At 41.7% G+C, this 19,283-nt stretch overlaps 1 pseudogene across 1 annotated transcript in view; it reads left to right on the forward strand.

The window, feature by feature from the left end:
* The window catches only part of LOC143961325 (alpha-2,8-sialyltransferase 8E-like), a 147,372-nt pseudogene extending 137,654 nt beyond the window's left edge, over positions 1 to 9,718 (forward strand). The window contains exons 5-8 of the transcript XR_013270445.1: positions 2,659 to 2,803; positions 3,828 to 3,940; positions 7,162 to 7,248; positions 9,183 to 9,718. The product of XR_013270445.1 is annotated as an alpha-2,8-sialyltransferase 8E-like (transcript). The remainder of the gene's footprint in view (positions 1 to 2,658; positions 2,804 to 3,827; positions 3,941 to 7,161; positions 7,249 to 9,182) is intronic.
* Positions 9,719 to 19,283: the final 9,565 nt, after the last annotated feature.

Raw genomic sequence — 19,283 nt, forward strand, 5'->3', positions numbered from 1 at the left:
GGGCCTGGACGTGTACTGGCTTAAGCAGGGGGACACGTCTGGCACTGCAGGATCTGAGTCCCTGGTGGCGTAGTGTGTTACTGATGGTAGCCTTTGTTACATTGGTCCCAGTTCTCTGCAAGTCATTCACTAGGTCCGACCCCCCCCTCCCGTGTGGTTCTGGGATTTTTTCTCACCATTCTTGTGATCATTTTGACACCACTGGGTGAGATCTTGCATGGAGCCTTAGATCGAGGGAGATTATCAGTGGTTTGTACGTCTTCCATTTTCTAATTATTGCTCCCACAGTTTCTTCACACCAAGCTTGCCTATTGCTGATCAGTCTTCCCATCCTGGTGCAGGTCTACAATTTTGTTTCTGGTGTCCTTCGACAGCTCTTTGGTCTTCACCATAGTGCAGTTTGGAGTGTGACTGTTTGAGGTTGTGGACAGGTGTCTTTTATACTGTTAACAAGTTCAAACAGGTGCCATTAATACAGATAATGAGTGGAGGGCAGAGGAGCCTCTTAAAGAAGAAGATACAGGTCTGTGAGAGACAGAAATCTTGATTGTTTGTAGGTGACCAAATACTTATTTTCCACCATAATTTGCAAATAAATTCTTTCAAAAATCAGACAATGTGATTGTCTGGATTTGTTTCCACATTTTGTCTCTGATAGTTGAGGTATAGCTATGATGACAATTGCAGGCCTCTCTCATCTTTTTTAAGTGGGAGAACTTGTACAATTGGTGGCTGACTAAATACTTTTTTGCCCCACTGTATATTTTTGATAAATTGACAATGTTTCTGGATGTGGGCCTGTGCTGTGACTGTCTGTTGGACTGGGCTGTGACTATCTTAGTTGGATTGGGCTATCCCTTTTCTGGATGGGGATGTTTCCTATCTGGATTGGACTGTCACTTTGCTATATGGGGATGTCTCTTGCTACATGGGGATGTTTTTCTTGCTGGATTAGGATGTTTGTTTTTTTGCTGTATATATGGGGATGTCTCTGCTGGGTTAAGCTGTCTCTTTTCTAGGTTGGGATGTCCTTGTTGAAAATATGGGGATTAAGGATGAGCTCCGGCATGTTTGCTTACTCCTTGTGCAGAGCCCGCCAGAAAGTCGGCTGTGCTAATCACAGGCAGTGAGACATTGCCCCAATGCGCGGCTGCAAAGATCGGGCAATGTCTTACTGCCTGTGATTAGCGCAGCGCTGCGCTGACTTCCTGGCGAGCTCTGCACATGGAGTATGCGAACACACCGAAGCTCATCCCTAATGGGGTATCCTATTGCTGGATGGGGATGTCTCTTTGCTGGATTGGGCTGTCCTTTTGCTATATGGGGATACCTCTTTGCTGGATTGGGATGTCTTTTTGCTGAATATATGGGGCTGTCTGCACTGGATTGGGCCAGCTCTTTGCTGGATTGGGCTGTCTTTTTGCTGAATATATGGGGCTGTTGGATTCTGTGGGATGGCCAGTGGAACAGCCAGTGGGCGGGTCATGGAAAATGTTGGTGGTCAGGCCGGGGGGGGGCAGCTAAATTTGATCTTAGAAAGTTTATGGTTAAGTGATATACTTTATAGGCTAATTTAAGTTATTAAGTTAGGAGATGATTATCATATCCGTGCTCACATGGTAATCACATGGTTTTGTAAATAAAAAAGCATTAGGATTGGCATTAGGGTTATCATTATGGTCATCATTAAGATAGTGTTCTATTTGGCTTTCGAGTTACTGTTAGGGTTGGCATTTGTTTCAGAAATGGAGAGTGTAATAGGTGTGACAAACCAGTAATCATAGAGTCCAAGTAGAATATAAATGATTTATAATAGGGTAGGATAAAATAGCCAATGCATTTGCTCTGATGATCCCCTCTTCATCAGGGTTACAACACACAAGCAAAAGAACAAAAGGTCCATATGACAAAATGAAATATGGCTAAACGTATTACTGTATCATTTATAATAAAGTATATGAATAAATTATAGTAATGTATTTTTAAATATTATATTAGTTATAAGTTAATGAAAAACTGTTCTACCAAAAGAGGAATAACTCTCATTATTTTAACTTAAAAACAATAATTATGATGACTTTGGTTAACCATAATTGGGATAAAACTAGCTTGGAGCCATGGTACATAATAACATTTCACATTTAAAAAAAAAAAAAAAAAACTACTCAAAATATATGCAGTAGAAAGGGTCAGCATTATTAGGGGTTAGGTTTGTGGAAAGCTTTAGAGTTATCTTTAGGCTTAGAGTTAGGGTTCCTGGCATCATGTTCTCAGTTAATGGGTGGCCATTTTGGCACAATATGTCCAGGAGAGTTTAAATATAATTTTGTAACATTAGTTTTTGCTAGCTTAATCCTAAATTCTTTAAAAATAACCAAAAAAACATAATTTTGCCTTCTCACTTCGCTTCAGTGCATTCTGCCAAAACGACAAACTCACAACTTCACTCATCCTTATACTCCACTATATAAACATCTAAAAGAATAGATTTAGGCACCCGGGTTTCAGAGGGGTGGCACATTTTTAGAACGTTGCTCTAGAAGCCCCCTTGTTCTTAACAACATTATATGGGGGAGATATATGATTGATCATCACATGGATAAAAAACTGTGAATTACACAGCTACCTTGGCTGTTATAAACTATGACTCTTTGACAGATTGGCATTAGGAAATTGCTGCAATGCACGACACATGTTAGTGGTCACCCAGGACAATGCTCCTCTTGGACAAAAACTGAAATACGAGACAAACCCTGGCAAAAAAATTGCAATAACAGGGGAAATCTTTCGAATGCTGCCAAAGGTAAGTCGTTCATCATGCATTATTTATTTGATCATTTTTTTTAAATGTTTGTTACATTTATATTAATTGTTTATTTTAACAAATTTGTTAATATTTGTTAATGTTGTCTACACCAGTGTTTCTCAACTTCAGTCCTCAAGGCACCTCAACAGGTCATGTTTGCAGGACTTCCCTCAGATGAAACGGCTGTGGTAATTACTAAGGCAGTGAAACTTATCAAATCACCTGTGCAAAATAATGGAAAACCTGAAAACATGACCTGGTGGGGCACCTTGAGGACTGGAGTTGAGAAACACTGGGCTACATAATAGAACATACTAAACATACTAAACATGACCAGTTGTAGCTATGGGCTCATGCTGAAGGTTGGGGTCTAAGATGTTTCAAACCTTTCCCAGAGCACTGCAAGATGGTATGTCAAAGAACACCTCTTGAAGATTAACCCAGCTTTGATAGCCAAAATACACTCACCTTTTGAGCAACATTTGTCAAGTCATCGATTATACTGAGAATTTCCATACAAATGTTCTTATGAGCGTTTGGTCGAATATCTAATAGTATATGGCCAACTTTACAATTTATAGTGTACAGCAGCAGCCAAGTTTAAAGAGGCCATCTCGCCAAACCATTCATTTCAACAATAGTCTTCTAATAAGATGTGTATTTTATGCATGTTGTTTACCTGTAAAAATCTCCCTTGTGTAGACATCCAAAAGCCCTAAAACTCCTGCAGAATATTACCATTTTGTGAGGTCAGCAGCCTCCACTGGCTCACCAGAGTATTCTCCTTCGGTCCTTCCATGGCTGCTACATAAAAGGTGCTGTAGGGAGGTGGGGGGGGGGGTGTAGTTTAGCCAGCAAAGAAACTTTAAATACCCCAGGTGGGGAGAGAACTGTAGGGGCTGCGATATATACAGATATATAGAAATATATATATCTATAGATGTATCTATAGATATATATATTTATATATTTACACATTTTAAAGTCATTATAGATTCCCATTTATTCTATGTGTTTTTAGATTTCTCCATTCCTCAGGAAGCCCTTCGAGACCTGTGCTGTGGTTGGAAATGGTGGCATTTTACAGAACAGTCTCTGTGGGGAAGAAATTGATAGAATGGATTTTGTGTTCAGGTGAGCAATGGACAGTGTTGGGTAGGTAGGTTGGTAGATTGTACAATATACAGCATTAGAATGTACAGTGGACCATAGCAAATTCTCAGCCTGGGTTATGTGGTCTACCTCAAACCAAGGAATACCTCAGGGGCTTGCCCCATTATAGCCAAGCCTTCACTGAAACATGGGGAGTCTGAACCTGTAAAGCCAACTCCATAATGGCAACTGCCATACTTATTTTTGGTGAGTGAGAAATGCCATTAAAGAAAAGTCTTATGCAGCGTACACATGTTCGGATTTTCTGACGGGAAATGTTCGATGGGAGCTTGTCAGACATTCCAACCATGTGTGGCCTCCATTGGACATTTTCAGTCAGAATTTCCAACAAAATTTGAGATCTGGATCTCAAATTTTCCGACAACAAGATCCGTTGTCAAATTCTGATCATGTGTACAGAATTCCAACACACAAAGTTCCACGCATGCTCGGAATCAAGCAGAAGAGCCGCACTGGCTATTGAACTGAAATTTTCTCGGCTTGTTGTACGTCACCACGTTCTCGATGTTCGGAATTTCTGACAAGATTTGTGTGACCGTGTGTATGCAAGACAAGTTTGAGCCAATATCCGTCAGAAAAAGTCCATGGATTTTGTTGTTGGAATGTGCGATCATGTGTACGAGACATTATAGTGCTTCTGATCATTAAAATGTCTCCTTTTTGGTAACGATATATAATATATATAGGGTCTCCAATGCAAATGCCTTCTTTTGGGGCTATGGCTTGGAAAGATGGCTCTGTCTGTGGGGGATTTCTAGGAGGTACATTGAGTGAGGCCATGCATCATCGGCCTGGCATCAACAGACTCAAGAACCCTTTTGAGTTCAGAAGCCACAAAGAACACCTCTCTAGAAGGTCCAGTGCTATCTCATATATTGAAACATATGGCATATTTCAGGTTTCCTTTAACACAACAGTCACATGATCTGAATATTTGAGAGATAAACCCACATCCAGGTTAACCACATATGTCTACTGGCAGACCTCTTTTGAGAGAAGACAACTAAGAGGCAAGATTTAAAAACTTGGTACAATTGCCCTTACTCTCTCCACCACAATCCTCCAGAGAGGAGCATCATTCGGAGTGCCCAGTCCTAGGAGAAAGAAAAAGAAAATCTCCCCAGTGTGACATAGATGGCAAAAACAGAACTTGGAATAAGAGGCAATTTCTCCTCACTTTGTAGCATTTACCTTTTATTTCCTTTTGCGTTTTTGGAATCGGAAGTGACAATTCTCCAACAGAATACAGGCAGCAATAAATATACTAACACTGGTTTTAACACTTCCCTTCTCTACACAGAAGTAAAGAGAAAATCTTTGGCCATGTCTTGTATCATAAAGGAAACAAGGAAAAATAAAAGTAAGACATATACAGTTGTGCTCAAAAGTTTACATACCCTGGCAGAATTTATGATTTCTTGACCATTTTTCAGAGAATATGAATGATGACACAAAAACTTTTCTTTCACTCATGGTTAGTGTTTGGCTGAAGCCATTTATTATCAATGAACTGTGTATACTCTTTTTAAATCATAATAACAGAAACTACCCAAATGACTCTGATCAAATGTTTACATACCCCAGTTCATAATACCATGTATTGCCCCCTTTAACATCAATGACAGCTTGAAGTCTTTTGTGGTATTTGTGGATGAGGCTCTTTATCGTCTCAGATGGTAAAGCTTCCCATTCCTCTTGGCAAAAAGCCTCCAGTTCCTGTAAATTCTTGGACTGTCTTGCATGGACTGCACATGTGAGATGTCCCCAGAGTGGCTCAACGATATGGAGGTCAAGAGACTGAGATGGTCACTGATAGGTTGACTTTGTTTTGTGTTTTGGATCATTGACATATTGGAATGTCCAAGTACTTTCCATGCGCAGCTTCCTGGCTGGTGAATGTAAATGTTCTTCCAGTATTTTTTGATAAAATACTGCATTCATCTTGCCATCAATTTTGACCAAGTTTTTTGTGCCTTTGTGGCTCACACTTCCCCAAAACATCAGCAATCCACCTACGTGTTTCACAGTAGGAATGGTGTACCTTTCATCATAGGCCTTGTTGACTCCTCTCCAAATGAAGCGTTTATAGTTGTGGCCGAAAAAGCTAAATTTTGGTCTCATCATTCCAAATAACTTTGTGTCAGGAGGTTTGAGGCTCATCTCTGTGCTGTTTGGCGTATTGTAAGTGGGATACTTTGTAGTATTTGTGTAGTAATGGCTTTCTTCTAGCAACTCGACCATGCAGCACATCATTCAAGTGCCTCCTTATTGTGCATCTTGAAACAGCCACACCACATGTTTTCAGAGAGTCCTGTATTTCACCTGAAGTTATTTGTGGGTTATTCTTTGCATCCCGAACAATTTTCCTGGCAGTTGTGGCTGAAATTTTAGTTGATCTACCTGACCGTGGTTTGGTTTCAACAAAACCCCTCATTTTTCCACTTCTTGATTAGAGTTTGAACACTGCTGATTGGCATTCTTAATTCCTTTTTATATCCCTTTCCTGTTTTTATACAGTTCAACTACCTTTTCCCGCAGATCCTTTGACAATTATTTTGCTTTCCCCATTACTGAGAATCCAGAAACGTCAGTGCAGCACTGGCTGAAATATGCAAGGGGCTGTCAGGAGTCCAGAAACTCATTGACCTTTTATACACACACAATAATTACAAGCAAACAGATCACAGGTGAGGATGTACCTTTAGTAGTCATTCAAACCCCTTTGTGTCAACCTGTGTGCATGTTATCAGGCTAAAATCACCAGGGTATGTAAACTTTTGATCGGGGTCATTTGTGTAGTTTCTGTTGCGATTATGATTTAAAAAGAGTAAACACGGTTGATTGATAATAAATGGCTTCAGACAAAAACTAACCATGAGTGAAAGAAAAGTTTTTGTGTTATCAATCATATTCTCTGAAAAATGGCCAAGAAATCATAAATTCTGCCAGGGTATGTAAACTTATGAGCAGAAATTAAACTATTTATACTGCCTATTTATTATTCAACTTGGTGTTTGAAATGGCTATAGCCTGGTCACATAGGTTTACTATACATTGTTGAACTTTGCTCATTGTCTGACGATTTGTTATCAGTTCCAGAAAAAAAATTGCCGCAGAAGACAGTAAAATGGCATTAAGTAATTTACATAATTTTTACTTTTTTTTTCTCTAATCTGTTACAGGCTTAATCTGCCACCTCTAAAACTGGCTAAAGACGTTGGCACAAAGTCCCATCTCATCAGTGCCAACCCAAATATTCTGGTAGAAAAGTGAGATTCTTTTCTTTAACATAGGAGTTTTGAAAGAAAATGCCCCTTTTTAAGATATACTATAACATTGTTCCCCCACCACCTAGGTCTAGGGATTGGCTGCTAGACCTAAGTGTCTCTTTTAAGTAAAAATATATTATTCATATGTATACATCTGTAAATGTGTGCATTCAAATAATTTTTGTCTTTGAAGTGCATCATAATTTACTTGTATGCAATACTGTCCAATTATTCAGCTAGGAAGGAGGGCTAGAAGGGTAAGGGGAGGCAGGGCGGGAGCTGATTATGGAACACTGGGAGAGAAGCACAGGTGGAATTATCACCTATTCATGTGCACTGATGCCTGGGGCCTAGTACAGGTTGAAGTTGCCATGCCATTTATCAGTTCCAGGACCTCAGTGACTGGACTCCAGCTGGAGTACTTCCATTCAGTTCTGGCACCTAAGCTCCAAGGGTGTCTGCAAAGATCTGGCACTGATGTCACTAAGAAGAGTCAATACCTGCATCAGCATTTTGCTCTGTCTGTTTTTGGTCAGTAACCACTGAGCACCAGTGGATAAGGACCCTTCTTCTACCGGTACTAATGACAGAGGACCCTTCTCCCACTGCTATTAATAACAGGGCCCCCCCCCATATTAGTGGAGCCTTTTTTCCACTGACATAAATCACAAGGGACCCTTACCCCACTGACACCAATTATGGGGGAAACATCTCCCACTGGCACCATTTATCTTTTTTACACTGACACCAATCGTAGGGTGTCCTTTTCTCTCTGACATTAGTAATAGAGGACCCTTCCCCCACTGACATAGGGGGCCCTTTTCCCACTTACACCAATGACAGGGGTCCTTCTCCCACAAACTGTAATAAGGGCCTTTCTCTTACTGATACCAATGATAGGGGTCCCTTCTCCCACTGACATAGATTATATGAGGCTCTTCTCCCACTGGCATTAAATATAGGACCCTTCTTCCACTGGCACAGTGATAGGTATCCTTCTCCCAAAGATACGAATGATAGGGAGCCCTTCTGTCACTGATGCCAATAATAAGGGGCCCTTCCTTCACTGGCACCAGTGAAAGAAGTCCTATCTTCATTGATATCAATATCGGGCCATTCTGCCATTGACACTAATTATAGGGGGCACACAGTGTTTGTTACAGCAAAAAGTAGGAAAGGTGTGTCTAAAGTTGGCATGGCTCAATAGACATGGTTAATCTTTATTAGTATGTGAGCAAGGTAATTCAATTTAATCACATAGCCATGGCAAGAGACGATTTGGCTCTTCTTGCATTAGAGACCAAGAGTTTCACCATTGAAATAGAAGAATTAATTTATGTTTCTATGGTGACCAAGGGCAATTGAGGAATACACCCTTGCCATAAGAAGCACAGGATCCACCAAACTACCACAGTGATGGATGGATCAATATATTGCCACAGTGACAGCATCAGCGAGTTTGGCCCCATTTCCAGCATGATCAAAGGATCCGCCTCAATGTTATAGTGATAGTAAATCCTAGCCTCTTACCATAGCAACAAAAGTACTGAACCAATTGGTGCAACCCAAGTGCCCTATTAGCTGAGCAATTAGGCCTGCTGCCATGATAACTGAGCAATCAGGCACATTGCCATGGTGACTGAAGTATAGGGCCTATTTTTATGGCAATGTAGAGTTCGAATCCATTAGTATGGCAGCAGAGGATTGTCTTTATTACCATGGTGACAAACTAGCCCATTGCCATGACAAATTTAAGAATATTTACTTTTAATGGCAATGGAGGGACTAGTACTGTAGCTCTTGTTGACTAAGTGATCAAGCCAGTCCATTTTTTTGGGGTGGTTTTTGATGGAGTGCAGGATTTCCATTTCTTTTTCATTTGTAAAGTTAATAAACTTTGGTTCTCTTATTGACTGTCTTCTTCATTGTTGAAGATTTGGCAGGCTCTATGGAAGACGGAAGCATTTCATCGACCTTGTCAAAGGTTACGGTTCTGCAATGATCATATTGCCAGCCTTCTCCTATGTCCACAGTACAGATGTTTCTTTCCGAGTTTTGTACTCTGTTGAAGACTTTAATTTGGAAAACAAAGTTGTGTTCTTCCATCCGGAGTATCTCAAGAACCTTTCCATCCACTGGAAAAAGATGGGCGTTAAGGCCAGGCGCCTATCTTCAGGATCTATGTTAGTAAGTGCTGCAAGTGACCAAGGTGACCCTCTATGGGTTTTGGCCATTTCCTAGGGACCCAGAAGGGACTGTTATCCCACACCACTATTATGATAACATACACCCCAAACCTGGTTTCCATTCCATGCCGGATGAGTTCTATATCTATATGAAGATGCATTCAAAGGGAGCGCTCTATCTGCAAGTTGGGAAGTGTTAAATTTTGATATTTGGAGTTCAAAATTTCATTTGAATACTTGTATATGCTTTGATTTACAGTTGCAGTCATGTGCCATTAAAAATCTATTTACATTGTGTACCCAACTGTTTCGTTGTTTTTTCCTGATTTTAACTAGAAAATTTATAAACAGGGCCATAGCCAATGCCTCTTTTTCCTAACGATCCAACATAACATTTTGCTGATGCACTGTATAACCAAACGTTTGTGAATACCTAAGCTACCCTTCTGATCAAAAATATGGACTCCAGAACAACATACTCAAAAAGGAGCACCTGTACAGGGCCGTGTTTACCCACACAGGTGTTTCATGCATCCTTGTGAAGGCAGCCCACTGATGAAGTGTTTGCGCAACCCATATGGATGTCAACTTGGGACACAGTGACGTTGTCCATGCAACCTCTGTGTCCCAATAGACATCAGAAGGACTGCCTGTGAAGGGATGCACAAAACACCTGTGCATCTCCGTTCACATAAACACAGCCCTGCATAGGCGTATGGTATTGTATACACAGTGTGAACAAGGCCTAACCCATCAACGCTCTATCCAAACAATGATGCCATGGGCCTTGTAATCCTAAAATGCATTACCAATCTGCTGCTTGTGGTATTATAAGGTAGCAAGTTACTCACTCCTGTGCATTGAGCTCATCTCCTGTACATTGGGCACCATTTTACAAATGTATGTCCCATTCTCAAAAAAGATTCTGTTTGAAATAACAGGTGTATTTGCTACTATTTCTATGGTATCCATCCCTGGTGATCTACTGGTTGAGCTACACCTTTTCCATGGTGGCCGAAGATTGCTACTTCATCCTTGAGATCCTTTCTATTGGTGTGTTCACCATGGGATTCGTCAGTTGTCATGATGATCTAGCGGTTAAGATACACCATGTTGTGCCATTTGCCATGAAAGAGGTATCCACTCCATCCCTGTTGCCATGTCAGTCTAGCAGTTAAGATAGAAAAACAAAGAAAAGGTGCCTCTAAGTGTAGAATTAAAAGCTGTTTAATTTTCCCAAAAAGGGTTAAAAACACTTACAAGATATGTAGACTGGCAGAGCATATCAATAATATCCATGTAGGTGGTCCAGGGGATGCCAACGGGAAAACCAGCAGGGAGCTCCAAGAGAACTGACAGGCCAGCCCGCAATCAGTCTCAAAACACGAGGATCCCGGAAGTGACGTCAGTGGCAGGAGACAATAACCAGGAACCAGCGTGGACCACAAACAGGAAGCAAAACAGTAAGCAGTCATCAAAGAGGGACGCGTTTTGGAACATCTCATTGGTTCCTTTATCAACCACTTCAGGTTGATAGAGGAACGGTTGCCAACGGGTTTTCCTGTTGGCATCCCTTGGACACCCTGCTACTGGACACACACAGCCTAAAGAACTTGTATATGCCAGTGACCACTGCCTTCATGCCGGACCACCTACATGGATATTAATGATATGCTCTGCCAGTCTACATATCTTGTAAGTGTTTAATTTCCCCAAAAAGGGTTAAAAACTGATTTTAATTCTACATTTATAGGCGCCTTTTCTTTGTTTTCCTATTCAGAGATTGCTTCTCTCCAAAAGCGCAGCCCCAAGTGAGGGAGATACCCTATTATAGACTTTCTGGTTCATAAAGACATCTGTTTTTGCTTGGTCCTGAAGTTCAGAGCGCCCTTACAAACTGTATCTGGATTAGCAGTTAAGATACACCTTGTTGTCGTGTTGACTAATGGTTGCAACATCAATCTAGATATCCACTCCACTGGCATGTTGACTATGAGATACATTAGTTGCCATGGCAACTGAGGAATCCCTCTGATTCCCATGGAGATAAAATGGTCCATTGGTTGTCATGGTGGCAAAAGATTTGCCCCATTTTTGTGAAGACCGAGGGATTCCTACGGTTGCCATGGCAACTGAAGAATCCTTTGGCTGCCATGGAAAACTAGAACTTAGTCCCTTTCCAGTAGCACAGTGTTATGAAACCTGACAATGATAGTGATCTAACCTGTTGTCATGGCATTGGAGAGTGTAGCCCTGCTGCCAGGGCTTCTAAGCAAGTGAACCGGTTGCCACAGGAATGGAGGCTTCAGCTCTGCTGCCATAGTGACTGAGGAACCTATGGGTCACACAAGCACTAACAGACATATCTAGCACTGTGGGAATAAAAGATGTTGCATGGCCACAACATACACTTACATGTTATAACATCAGCATTGTAAGAACAATACAAATAACATATAATAAGTTATATTTGCCAATCAAATATAAGGTTACTTGGCAAATCTCCTTTCATGTTGTGAGTTCTGCCTGTCTGCTTGCCATTGCTTTCCATGACTTCCTGGATTCCCTGCATGCTTTGCAGCCTCTCGATTTCTAAGGACTACATATCCCATGGTGCCTTACTGCCTGCCAGCAGTGATTTCTTTACTGACTTTGTCTGCTGAAACTTCTCCCCTCAGCACCTCAGAAGGCAGGCTCTGTGAAATGGGTGACACAGCAGTGCCTACTCACAGGGTATAGTAACTACATGTCACTGAGTTCAAGGAAGTAAATGAGTGGGGATCTTCACAAAATAAGTTTACAAACTTCAGGATGGTTCAGATTAAAGTGGTTGTAAACCCTTACAAACCACTTTGACCTACAGGTAAGCCTAGATAAAGGCTTACCTGTAGGTCCAAGAAATATCTCCTAAACCTATATGGTTTAGGAGATATTTACCTGAAGACAGCCACCGCTGTCTACGGCGCATGCGCCGTAGACAGCGGTGCGCAGGCGCACTGGGTAAGCCGCAAATCGAGACCCACGGAGACCCACCAAGAAGATGGACACTCGGAACTACAGGGGACAGTGGTGACTTCGCTGGCTCCTGTGTCAGGTAAGTGACACATATTGGACTTATGCTTTACCTTTGCAGGAAATCAAAGAGGAAGTAAACCCATCAGGGTTTACTTACTCTTTAATAGGATTAGGCTCGAAATAATTGCAATATTATGTGGAAATTATTTTACAGTGGGGAAAATAATTATTTGATCCCCTGCACATTTGTAAGTTTGCCAACTTACAAAGAAACAAAGGGGTCTATAATTTTTATCATAGGTATATTTTAAATGATAGAGACAGACTATTAACAAAAAATCCAGAAAAAACATGATGCAAATGTTATAAATTGAGTTGCAGTTCAGTGAGTAAAATAAATATTTGATTTCCAAGCAAAACATGACTTAGTACTTGGTGGAGAAACCCTTGTTGGCAAGCACAGAGGTAAGACGTTTCTTGTAGTTGGTGACCAGGTTTGCTCACATCTCAGGAGGGATTTTGGTCCACTCTTTTTTACAAATCTCTAAATCCTTGAGGTTTCTTGGCTGTCACTTGGCTCCCTCCATACATTTTCTATAGGATTAAGGTCTGGAGACTTACTAGGCCACTCTATGACCTCAATGTGCTTCTTCTTGAGCCACTCCTTTGTTATTTGTATATTTGGGGTCATTGCCATGCTGGAAGACCTATCCATGACTCATCTTCAGTGTTCTGGCTGAGGGAAGAAGGTTCTCATCCAAGATTTTACAATATATGGCCCTGTTCATTGGTCCCTCAATGTGGCAAAGTCAGTCTGTACCTTTAGCAGAGAAACAGCCCCAAAGCATAATGTTTCCACCTCCGTGCTTGACTGTAGGGATGGTGTCAAAAAAGCAAAAGGGTGAACCGCTCCAGGTACTAGATGGGTTCTGAGTCAAAGGCGGGCTGAGATCAGGTGCAGGCAGAAGACAAGGAGAATCCAAAGGGAAAGCTGGGTCGCCAGGAGATCAAACATACAAGATAGGTAAACAGGAGCAAGGGTCACAGGGAGCTGCAGATCAGACAGCACCGATCCAGAGTGCACTTCCAGTTCAAACAGTCTGATTGGCTCCAAGCGCCACGCACTAGCACGCACAGGCATACGTGCCCACGACCAGCACTGCGTCTTCCACTGGGACTTTCTTGACAAAGTTGCACATCAAAGTTTTGTAGCATATCAGATTATTCATCTGAACAAAAGCTTGGCTCCTGACCGTCTGGTGTGAAAATTTTATGCAAGCGAGCTTCAAAGAGGGCCATGACTGGCACGATGATTGATGAAGGTGGGTTACAGAGATCAAAGGCATTGAAGATTGACCAAAGATACATAGACATCATACATTGACAATGCTGCCCCTAAAGGCCAGTACAGCAAGATGGACAGTAATATAATATATTGAGGAGAACTGCCCCATAAATACGTTGATTCGTCAGGTCAGATGGGCCTGCAATGGGGTTGGATCTGAATGGTGTATGGATGAAGTTTAAAAAGTGCACACAGGAGGGAAGTCGTCCCCATTTCGCTCTTGGCTCATGCCTGATGGATCTCTGAGCCTCATGGCTCTCTCTGTTCCCATCATTTTGAGCCCAACTGAGGAGACCATAGTTAGAGGACAGCCTTGCGATAAGTATATTTGATGTTCTATTGTTATATGCTTTGTAATATCTTCCTATTTTCATGTTAGCATTTCCTGTTTTCTTGGGAAATAAATAAGACGTTGTTTTACTAAGCAGTGTGTTTGTTTTCATAGCTAACCTTATATTATTGCGCTATCAACAGTAACGTTAGGTTTTCATACAATTTGGGACTGAAAAGTCGCGTGACAAGTCAGACCCCATGATTTCCACTGAGTACCTTCAAGACGCAGCGACTTCAAAGTAGTCCCTGCACTACTTTGGACCCACTTTGATGCGACTTGAGGTCCACAGACCTCAAGAATACACAGGCATTGCTTTAAGTCGCAGCAAAAAATTGCGGCAAAATCACGCATCTTCGGGGACGCAATAGTGGAAACATAGCCTAACTATCAGAGTTTTAATATACTAGCTAACTATAGGAATAGACAAGTTAATACATATATGGAATAAATAGAGAGTATCCGTAATCACCTTCGGATAATATTTAGTTTAGAATTTATTTCAATTTCAGCAGTTATTTCACAAGAAATAAGAAGAAGATGCAATATCTCAAAATAGTCAAAAACATAATAAAGACATAGTAAACCATCACCATGTATAATATAGGGGAAACGCATGAAAATATGAAATCGTAGCAAATAAAACTAAACAAAAGTATATAGTGCGTATATATCCACTTAAGGACCAGGCCTCTTTTTCAGGTTTGGTGTTTACATGTTTAAAACAGTTTTTTTTGCTAGAAAATTACTTAGAACCCCCAAACATTTTATATTGTTTTTTTTCTACCACCCTAGAGAATAAAATGGCGGTCATTGAAATACTTTTTTTAACACCGTATTTGCGCAGCAGTCTTACAAGCGCACTTTTTTTGCAAAAAATGCACTTTTTTGAATAAAAAATAAGACAACAGTAAAATTAGCCCAATTTTTTTGTATATTGTGAAAGATAATGATACACCGAGTAAATTGATACCCAACATGTCACGCTTCAAAATTGCGCCCGCTCGTGCAATGGCGTCAAACTTTTAGCCTCAAAAATCTCCATAAGCGACATTTAAAAAAATTCTACAGGTTGCATTTTTTGCGCTACAGAGGAGGTCTAGGGCTATAATTATTGCTCTCGCTCTACCGATCGCGGCGATACCTCACATGTGTGGTTTGACAACCGTTTTCATATGCGGGTGCTACTCACGTATGCGCTCGCTTCTGTGCGCAAGCTCGTCGTGACGGGGTGTTTTTAAAAACCTTTTTTTTTTTTCTTATTTATTTTAATTGATTTTATTTATTTTTACACTGTTTTAAAAAAAAAATTGATCACTTTTATTCCTATTACAAGGAATCTAAACATCTCTTGTAATAGAAAAAAGCATGACAGGTCCTCTTAAATATGAGATCTGGGGTCAAAAAGTCCTCAGATCTCATATTTGGACTAAAATGCAAAAAAAAAAAATGAAAAAGAAAAAAGAAGAAAAAATGACATTTAAAAAAATATACCTTTAAGAGGTATGGGTGGAAGTGACGTTTTGACATCGCTTCCGCCCTCCTATGGTATAGAGACGAGTGGGGGCCATCTTAGCCTCACTCGTCTCCATACCCAGCTAGCGAAAGAATCTGATCGCCTCCGCCGCTACCAACGGCTCCGGTAAGCGGCGGGAGGGCGGCGGGAGGGGGGTGGACTGCAGCGCCAGTATGAAATGTATACTTTACAGTACAGAGTGCAGTAGCAAAGACTATGTAATGTAATGTACAGCTTACAGAGTGCAGTGTCCATAAGTACATAACATACAGCTCAGTCAGAAGTATGTGCCATACAGAGTATTATAGTCAGGAATATGTAATGTACACTGTACATTACATACTCCTGACCTCCACAACCTGTAAACTGTACTGTACTTTGCGTATTACTAATACAGTATATAGGCTATATCCTGTGCTCTTTAAATGTAAATAATTGATTTAAATGGAAAATACTAATACATTAGGCCACTAGATGGAGGCAAGTCTTACATGAATTTCTTACCATAATTACCTCCTCATCTAGTGGCCGCTGGCAAACAATTGGCCACCATTATTTTCCAGCACTGCCTTAACCCTCTTGGGCATGGAGTTCACCAGGGCTTCACAGGTTGCCACTGGAGTCCTCTTCCACTCCTCCATGATGACATCACGGAGCTGGTGGATGTTAGAGATATTGCGCTCCTCCACCATTTGAGGATGCCCCACAGATGTTCAATAAGGTTTAGGTCTGGAGATATGCTTAATCAGTCCACCACCTTTACCCTCAGCTTCTTTAGCAAGGCAGTGGTCATTTTAGAGGTGTTTTTGGGGTTGTTATGTTGGAAACTGCCCTGAGGCCCAGTCTCCGAAGGGAGAGGATCATGCTCTGCTTCAGCTTGTCACAGTACATGTTAGCATGTTGGTTCCCTCAATGAACTGTAGCTCCCCATTGCCAGCAGCACTCATGCAGCCCCAGACCATGACACTCCCACCACCATGCTTGACTGTAGGCAAGACACACTTGTCTTTGTACTCCTCACCTGGTTGCCACCACACACGCTTGACATTCTTGTGCTTCCTTCTGTGGCTTCCTTCTGTGATGACAGCCATGCAGACCAATTTGATGCAGTGTGCAGTGTATGGTCTGAGCACTGACAGGTTCAACATCTGCAGCAATGCTGGCAGCAGTCATAAGTCTATTTCCCAAAGACAACCTCTGGATATGACGCTGAGCACATGCACTCAACTTCCTTGGTCAACCATGGCAAGACCTGTTCTGAGTGGAACCTGTCCTGTTAAACTGCTGTATGGTCTCATGCTGCAGCTCGGTTTCAGGGTCTTGGCAATCTTCTCCTAGCCTAGGCCCTCTTTATGTAGAGCAACAATTATTTTTTTCAGATTCTCAGAGAGTTCTTTGCCATGAGGTGCCATATTGAACTTCCAGTGACCAGTATGAGACAGTGAGAGCGATAATACCATAACACACCTGCTCCCCATTCACACCCATGGGCGTCCGCAGGTAGGGGCAAGGGGGGTCAAGTGCCCTCCCCCCTGGAATCAGGGGTTGGATTAGCACTGTTAAATTCAGCACCATGGTGTCACTGCATGAGTCCGGGCAGCCCACACCCAGGTGCCACCTGCCAGCGGGATGACACCATCAAGGTGCTGTCAAGCCCCCACCCCCCCCCCCCCCCCCCCCCCCATCAGTGTAGTGGGACTGTGGGCTCTTTCCCTGCTCCATACAGCAGAGAACTTGGCAGTACTGTGACAGATGAAAGGTGAGCTGCAGGTTGTCAGAGGTGTCCTCCGCTCACCCCCCCCCCCCTTTATCCTGTCAAGGAGAAAAGACAGCAGCTCTCACTAGGTTCCCCACTTCCTGCCGGCTCCATTCCTTCCCCATTGGCCATAACTGAGGGCTAATCAAGGGTGACTAGGAGAGGAGAGCATCATAGGACATGTAGTCCCAAAGATTGGCAGCCCCATTTTCCACAGGGAGGAGGCTACAGCTTGATAAAGAGAGATTGAGAGACTGCAGCCTGGAAAAATGAGGGAGAGAGCGCTACAGGACAAAGAGCGAGGAGTGTGCTGGGCGGAAGCCAAAGAGCGACACCAGGCTACCCAGCACTACCACAGAGAGCCACGCTACCCAGCACTACCAGAGAGAGCCACCCTGCCCAGCACCACCAGAGAGAGAGAGACTAAGCCACTACCAGGGTAAGACATGCTACACTACTGACCAGAGTCGCCAACGGGGACTCCAGAGTGAGCGATCATCCAGCCAGAGGGATCAGTGCTGTAGTTTCGCTGGGTCTGGTAAGAGGGCCTGTTGGCCATTATCCATTACTTATCCTAGGGACTGTACAATGTCTGCAGTCTCTGACCATGGTAATGTGATAATGACATTGTCAAAAATGGGTGGCAGATGGGTGACCCTAAAATGATGCCCCCCCTGAAAAAAGTTCTGCGGACGCCCATGTTCACACCTGAGACCCTGTAACACTAACGAGTCACATGACACCGGGTAGGGAAAATGGGTAATTGGGGCCCATTTGGGGCCCATTTTCACTCAGGGGTGTACTGACTTTTGTTGCCAGAGGTTTAGACATTAATGGCTGTGTGTTGAGTTATTTTGAGAGGACAGCAAATTTACACTGTTATACAAGCTGTACACTCACTACTTTACATTGTAGCAAAGTGTCATTTCTTCAGTGTTGTCACATGAAAAGATAGAATAAAATATTTACAAAAATGTGAGCGGTGTACTCACTTTTGTGAGATACTGTATATATATTTTTCCCTAATCACACATAATGATTGAACATGCACTTTCACTTGCTATTCTTTATAAATTAACCCTTTACAGTATAGTAGAAGAATCTTTACAACAAAAAAGAAACGGAGATGCATGTCTAAATGAAATCTTTATTTTAAAAAAATGTCAAGGTATCAAACAAAATTCTTGAACATACAAGTATTTGAAAAAATATATAAATTTGAACTCAATTCTTAAAAACCATACAAACAATTTTAAAACAAGACCACGCTATTTACATGAAAACGCATTAAATAAATAAAAACAGGCAACTAACCGCGTACATAAAACAGGAAGCCTTTATTTAATTCGCAAAAGAGGGTCATTATGCTGTAATCATAAATCAGATCAGATCAATCAGATTGTTTCTGATCAGAACCAATCAGATCCGATTCTGATCAGAAGTCAGATCTCAGCATTTTGGTCTACTAAACGTTGAGCCCAGATTAGTTGTTACAGGTTACAGCACTTTACCTATTGCTTTTTGCCTTATTAAATATAGGCTAATTTTAGACTAATCCTACCCTCCCCGCCATTATATTACACTATATTCAGTAGGAATAAATGTCATTTTGGGTTTATACCCATGGGTCAGTTAATTCTAGTCCTCCTCAGCCCTACCTTCGGTCATGTTATTCTGACCCTGCTGGCTTCAATGATTTTGAATTCTCTAACCTGGGAAAAGAATGCAGATTAGACAGTCAAAATTCAAAAAAAATTCATTACCTATAAACTTTGGGTTGGTGACTCAAAGTATATAAATATTATGGTCACCATGTCAGCCAGACAATCCAATTTCGGGAGGTGAGAAGGCAGCAATGGCTGTTTCCAGGAAAGGTTTTCTTTAAC

This window comes from Lithobates pipiens, unplaced genomic scaffold (assembly GCF_037356315.1).
Source record: "Lithobates pipiens isolate NorthernLeopardFrog02 unplaced genomic scaffold, aLitPip1_a1.2 Scaffold_8, whole genome shotgun sequence".
NCBI classification, from domain to species: Eukaryota; Metazoa; Chordata; class Amphibia; order Anura; family Ranidae; genus Lithobates; species Lithobates pipiens.